Here is a 7,509-nt window from a genome sequence, read left to right as displayed (position 1 = left end):
GTGCATGTCTGTGGAAGAGCGCTCACCTGTTGCTGCCACTTGCAGTATATTTAGCTGTGAGGTGTCACTGATGCAGTGTGTGTGTGTGTGTGTGTGTGTGTGTGTGTGTGTGTGTGTGTGTGTGCGTGTGCGTGTGTGTGTGTGTGTGTGTAGAGGAGAGAAAAATGTGTTGCTGACACTCAGGGGCCCTCTGTGGTCTTGGTGCGAGAGCCCAGGATTACTGCTTCTACACTGTAAATTATGGTATTGTGTTTAATTGAAAACAGACGAGTGAATCTAAGGTTTTGCTAAGACTCAATTAAACTAAGTCCAGTGAATTTTTGGCGCTGTAGTAAATTTTAATGATGATTTTGATTAAATGAATTGAGTGGTTTTAACTTTTTTATATACTAAGTACTTGATTTAAGTATTGAGGTAAAAAGGTTATAAAATGGTTTTCACTTAAAGTCATGTGAAAGGGTGACATGGGGATTTGGTATCCCATAGCACCACCAACAGCAACTAATTTAACATTTTTTTTATTTGTTACAAAACTTGGTTTTAAGATGTCTAAGGTGAAAATGTCGACTCCAAAGCTTCATATGCAGTCAGTTCATCCACAGTGAGTCATTTTCAGAGCAGTGCAGCTTGCCTATAGGTTTGAATACATCAAACTGCACCATGAGAGAATTATGTTCGTTTTCATCACCACCTGGTTCTATGTTAGGGTGCAGCTTTGTATAATGATTGTGTTTGTTTTACTGAAAGAATTCTTTAGAATCCACTTTAGAAGTGAGCAAACTATCACTGCTTCTTGCGTTTGCTGTTAATGTTTGAGTAGAGAAACCAATAAGAAGCAGGAGCCAGGAACTGTTTCAATCAAGTAATAAAAAAATGGACTTCAGAAAGCTCTGAAGTTTATTTACATGTTTTTGTACATGTTTATTTACATGTACAAAAAAAACCCATAATTGTTTAAACAATTAAAACATCTTCAGAATAAGTTAATTTAAGTTAAGACGACTAAAATTGCACGGGCTTATCAGCTAATTTAATGAAAACAAACAAAAAAAATGGAGGCAACAAGTTTGCATACATTTTTTAAGTAAGAAGAACTACTGAGGTTTTACAGTGGACACGTTACCCTGCCAGCATGTCGGAGGTATCGGCGCTCCGAGCATCTGCTAGCCGGAGGATTATGCTCAGCTGTCCCGTCCCGTCAGGCCCAGCAGACGGAAAGAAAGAGGCAGGCGGAGGGATCGGCTGACTCTGACGGTCTGATTCCAGAATACGCTTAGAGACTCATTTGTAAAGATGATAGAAAAAAAAACTTTAAATAAGCAAATTTTCCACACCAAAAAAAGAAAAAAAGAAGTAGAGAAATCCAATCTTCAGTTTGAGTTTCTTATTTCAGAGTGGGTGGAAACTTTATCGCCCTTTGCCAGGAGTTTTGGTTTCCCCGTGTGGCCCATTTAAAACCCCTTAGCTGTCCTGAGGACGCCGGTGTCCACTGACTAAAATATTGTCCATTTAAGTTATTAAAGATGCAACACGATCCATCTGTGTACATTATTAAATGCCATTTAATTATTAGTTGCCTGTCTAAAGAAACCTCAGATCTGAACCACAAGGTCAAAGAGGACAGCAGTCCGGCTGCTTTTCCTGGACGTTTCTCCAGGTTGTTGGCTGTCGCCCCATGTTTGCTCATCCTGCATCTTTTTCCATAAAAAGAATTATGTGCCATGGCATTTCAGTTGCACTGCTTTGGACTTTTCAATATTGAATTAGTAAACAGAGTTCTCAGGGTTTTTGTTTTTTTTAATGAAACAGTCCCACAGCATCACAGATCCTCCACTGTACTTCTTGATGTCAGGTGTTTTTTCCCACCTGTTCAGCCACATTCTTTGGAGAGTTTGTTACTGAAAAGCTCAATATTTTCCCATCTCAGAGTAAAACTAATTGTTTAATATATTTCTTACTGTAGTAAAGAACTTTTTTTTCTGGCATCACTCCCAAACAATCTGCTGACATGTTGATGGTGTCGAGTGGTTGCTATCAAGATAAAAGTCACTCTGTACTCTCCACAGCAAATTTCCAACAGTTAACTTTGGAGATTTTCTACTTTCTTTTCTTGTTTCTGGCCTTGTTCTGCCCTGCTTGTCACAGTTCCTGTCAGATTTCAGTCTAGACTTTGACGTTTTCAGAAAACCCTGAATCTCCTCCAGGATTTTCAACAAGAGAGCAGAATTCATCCTTCCATCAGTTACACACTGCAAAAGCACAAAATCCTACTGGGTAATTTTCATCTAGTTTCTAGTTATAAATATTTTAGTGCACATGAAACAGACAAAAGTTGCAACAAGCTTATATTCATTCAATAACTTATTAATATTGATTAAAAATTACTTGTTCGATTGGCAAATTATTTAACTTAGAACATGAGAAAAATGTCTTGTGACAAGTGAACTTAACCACAAACACAAATGCAGCTAGTAATTTTAATCAACATTAAGAAATGATTGACTTAAAACAAGCTCCTTTATCCCACTGGAGTTATGAGTGATTTAGTTTTATCTCATTTCAAGTGGTCTAAGATATTTGCACTAGAAACTAGACCAAAAATACACGGCAAGATACATTTGTAGAGGATGATCAAGATGTCAATTTGGAAAAGGTGGGATGGATCTTTGTGTTCTCGTTGCTGAGCAATGGTATTGGCCGTGGAACTCTACCATGGGGGCCATTAGGGTCCAGCCTCTGTCTAGCTGTTGAACAGTGATTTTAACCCAGGTCAGTGAGGTCTGTGAGGTTTTGACATTGTTCTGGTTTTTTTGTGAACACCTAAATATCAATGATTTCCTGGTTCCCCACTGTGGATAATGGATGATTTCTGTGGACAGTGGTTCACTGAAGCTTTAGAAATGACTGTAACTCTCTCCAACTGATAGTTGACTTTGTTTTTGATTCTTTTTTTTTGTTTTTTTCTTGAGTGATTCCACTTCATGTTGTCAAATAGCTTTTTTCTAACCTGGAGCCTGGAGGTAGTTTGTGAAACTGGACTCAGCTTTCCAAATAATAAGTGGTTGTTCACAGTTAATTCATAGTTCAACAAGAACAGAAATTACTTTAGAGCTTGAATAGCTTTTCCCCTTCACTGCAAAAACACAAAATCCTACCAAATAATTTTGGTTTAGTTTCATCTGCAAATATCTTGGAATACTTAAAATTTGACAAAACTAACTTCCAAGTAACTTTTCAGCAAGATGTAGGTGTTTTTTTAAGTCAATAATTGGTTAATGTATCTGGCTGAAAAGTTACATGTAGGTTAGTTTTGATTTATTTCAAGTCTCTTAAGAAATTAGCACTAGAAACAAGACCAAAAATAAGATTGTGTTTTTGCAGTGCTTACCTCATTGTCTGACAGTAAAGTTATGTTGACAGAAAAAAATCCAAAAAGAAGAAATGTGTGTTTTTCCGTTGTGACCCCTGCCTTTAACTTTATAATTCCAACAGCATAAAACATGGCAGAAGGAACACAATATGTTACGGAAAGGTTTTGTGTTTATTGAGAGGGCCCAGTGCTTTATAGTGCAGGCTGGGTGAAGCCTGCATATCCCAGAGATAGAGTTACTGTGAAAGCCATGACCGAGTGTAAACTAATCCTGCCTCACCCAACTGCCAGGGATATTCCACAATCCAGCGCATGTCTCGAGGCATTTCCTCTCCATGTCCATCTGCTGGCCTACAGATCCTCTGATCATGCATACTATAGGCTTCAAATCTCATACTACTCCAGGTCAATTATGAAAAAAGCATTCTTATGTACAATTTGTTGTTTTTAAGTAGATTTAGGTACAATGCCAAGAGAATTCAAGGGTAAATTAAAGCCCACAGAATGAAAACAGTCCATTGGTTTCCATTGCTGTGTCTCCATTACAAATGTCCTCACAACTTTGTTGATGTTCTGCTAATGTCGCAAAGACACAATTTTGCAATTGCGGTGTTTCCATTAAACAAGAAACACAATTAAAATCACACATGAATAAAAACGTACCACGCCATCATCATCCTCCTGTCATCTTCTTGGCAGCAGTAACATCTGGCTGCTGATCACGTGACTTGTGTGATGCAAAAAAGTGTTTTCCACTGCAGGTTGGCGAAATACCTGCAAACCACCAGACCCCAGCACAAAAACCTATCAAAAAACCTGTTTTTTTTTTTTTTCCAAATTGCCATGTTTCTATTAAGCAAATGTATTTTTGTAACTGTAATATGCATAATTTATGGATAATGGCCTGAGAGTCACTTTGAATACCTGGTTTTATCACCATTCTCCTGCAGAGTAGATGCTAAGCTTGTCCTTATTGTCTCGTCTTGCTGGATCTTACTTGGACCAAACTGCAGCTGTTGGACAGATGACCTGAAATGTAACCGAAGTATTCTTTGATCAGAATTCATGCTGAAGCAACACAGGCACCATACTCAGCAAGGATGTCCTGGATTCAAATCTCTTATCAGGACCATTAAATGTGAACTTTGTTCTTCCTCTGCATGTATGGATGCTTTCTGCTCTCTGTTTTTTGTTCCACAGTCTGAATCTGCTGGGAGAAAATACATTCCACGTAAAGATGAAATGTGATCATGAACGGTTAAATCTTAAACATGTCGTCGTGTTGACTCTGGAACAGTGATGAACGTTCCTACTGGCCTATCAGTGGCCAGGAGGTCAGAACAGAACAACATCTAAACCTTAGTTAATGTTAGTGTTCATGGTTCAACAATAAGACACAGAACCAGGGAGCTCCAAGGCGACAGCCGCTGCTAATTAAAATGAGCGTGAAGCTTTGTCTCACACCATGAATATCCTCTTGGAGCTGTGATCTCCAACTGCATTCCTCAATGTCCTGCAACATTTAGATGTGTCCCTTCTACACATAGGAATTTGAAGTTGGAGATCACTGCCTTAGAGTTTTTCAAAAATATTCGGTGGGCTGAAAAGACAAAAGCAGAATTTTTGGAAGGTGTGCATTTCACTACATTTGCTGAAAAACTGACGAAGTATTTCAGAGAAGTGGTGATAGCGATGTGATCGCCTGGCTCTGCTGTGTTGCTTCTCAACCTGGACATAATTGTGAGAACCCTGGAATCTGCTCTCTTGAAGGAAAGAAGAGTCTGGTCATCAATCTGTAACCCCAACACTGAAAAAAAAAAAATCAAAAACAAAAAAAAACCTCTTACCAAATCATTTTTGTGTAGTTTCTAGTGCAAATATCTTGAAATAAGATAAAACTAACATACATGTAACTTTTCAACAAGACATAAGAGCTTGATTTGAGTAATTCATATTAATTAAAAATTGCTAGTTACATTGGCAGATAATTTCACTTATCAAACGACACAAATGTATTCCTCATTTTAGGTGAAATTAAAACAAGCTCCTATTTCTTGCTGGAAAGTTACTTCTAGGTTTGTCGATTTCAAGTGCACTAAGATATTTGCACTAGAAACTACAAAAAAATTACTTGGAAAGATTTTGTGCTTTTTCAGTGAACTTTAACCCTTATGCGTGCGAGGACTGAGGCAAACATAGAGGACTGTGGCAAATGATACAAGTTTTACGTGTGTGGGGTCGATTGGACCCCATTTCTAAACACAAGGCTTCCATCTTTCCTGTGGGGATGAGAGCTGCTGGGTTCCTCCGGAGCACCATCTGAAAACTGAGACAGAGCAGAACTTCAGATGCTCACTGGCAGGAGACAACTGTGAGGAGCTGCTTGAAATGCCAGTCATTTCACAGTGGGGTTTAACTCACAGAAATCAGGCGGTGTGAGGTCATTCTAGCGGGAGAGGTCAGAGGTCGGGGCACCTACCTGGACACTGGTGTCACACACGAGTCCAGCTGACACCCGACAGAAAACAGTCTGGCAGAGTCAGACGGTGTGTAGGAGTCGTCAGCAGCATCATGCGTTCCTAAAGACAGAGTCACAGACAGGTGGTCTGTAGTCCAGTCAAAACCAGCACCTGCTTCTGCGCTTTGCTTTGTTCAGAGGGTCTGGATCATTTGTTGTCATTTTAAAGGATTAGATCAGATTTTACCCAATTTCTAACATTTGGCCGTGAAATATGTAATGCACCAACTCGATGAAGCTAAAGGAATCACCTAAGGTGTAAACAACCCATTGCAGAGTCATGGGCATCTTTAGAGCAATAGAATGTCTTACACATTCCTCTTGCTGTGACTGTAATTGATCAATACATTGTGTTTCTCTGCTGCCATTGCTAAAGGCAGACTACACATTACACACTACACACTACAGACTACACATTACACACTACACACTACAGATTACACATTACACACTACAGACTACTGTTGGGTTCTGCAGGGGAGTGTTTTCTCTACATTTTCAGGGTGGCAGGCTGATGGGATCCAGCTGGTGCTCATCATCTCCAATCAGCAAGGGCCTTAAATAGGAGCGGCTTCCTGGAAGAAGATGCCAGATGGTTCTGCTTCTACAGTGGTACTCTCTAGCTCTCAGTGCTGTGTCTCAAGTGTTTTACTTGTTCCTGATGCCTCTTCCATCTCTTTCTTCCTCCCAGAACCAGCTCTGGCCTCTCTCTGAGAGTCTGATCCACCTGGACTACCTGACTCTCGCTGTTCTGCTAGGCCTGGCCCCCGGATTCCTCCACAACCACCACCCTGCTGCTGCCTGTCCGCCCTCAGTTACCTGCTGGAACTCCTCCACCTGGAAACCCCCTCACTGCCCCAACTGCTGTACCCTCCTCTGCTCATCTGAACCCTCAAAACCGTAACCCTTCACCAGGTCACACCATCATTCCTGTCATTATTACTCTGTCTAACCACTCACCCATTTCTCAGTTCCTCCTCTGGCCCGGTTCCTCCCTGCTGCCGCTGATCTACACCTCTCCATCCTTCCCCCATTATTGTTCAATAAATCTGTTAAACTGAGTTTGGTGTCCATAGTTGTTGCTTGCCTTCGAGTCCTGGTACCCCTCATTATGACAACTACACACTACAGCACATGACTCCAGTTTTAAAGTTCCTACACTGGCTCCCTGTAGCTCAAAGAATAGACTTCAAAATACTGTTAGTTTATAAATCACTGAACGGTTTAGCACCACAATACCTTAAAGATCTGTTATTGCTGTACCAACCGTCTAGACCCCTCAGATCTTCTGGTTCTGGTCTGCTCTGTATCCCCAGAACCAAGCGAGGAGAAGCAGCATTCAGCTTCTACGCACCACAAATTTGGAACAAACTTCCAGAAAACTGTAAAACAGCTGAAACACTGGGTGCCTTTGAATCTCAACTTAAACCCACCTGTTTAGAGTTGCTTGTGGGTAAATTAGGGTTAGAGTGCGGGTTTTAATGTCTTTTTTTTGTTTTAATCTTTTCTTTTTTCTTTTTAAAAAATCTCTTGTTTTTATCTTTACTTTTTATTTCTCTTTCTCACTGTTTACGTTTTAATGCTGTAAAGCCCCCCGGAAAACGTCCCAGTTAAACGACGT

At 40.2% G+C, this 7,509-nt stretch overlaps 1 long non-coding RNA gene across 1 annotated transcript; it reads left to right on the top strand.

Moving 5' to 3' along the window:
• The first annotated feature begins 5,567 nt into the window (after positions 1–5,567).
• On the top strand, positions 5,568–6,949 carry LOC108166773 (uncharacterized). Its single transcript, XR_001777137.1, has 2 exons — positions 5,568–6,500; positions 6,580–6,949. It is a non-coding gene; the product is annotated as an uncharacterized LOC108166773 (long non-coding RNA).
• Positions 6,950–7,509: the final 560 nt, after the last annotated feature.

This window comes from Poecilia reticulata, linkage group LG12 (genome assembly GCF_000633615.1).
Source record: "Poecilia reticulata strain Guanapo linkage group LG12, Guppy_female_1.0+MT, whole genome shotgun sequence".
Taxonomy (NCBI): Eukaryota; Metazoa; Chordata; class Actinopteri; order Cyprinodontiformes; family Poeciliidae; genus Poecilia; species Poecilia reticulata.
The sequence above is the reverse complement of the archived record's forward strand: the minus strand, read 5'-3'. Positions and strand labels throughout refer to the sequence as shown.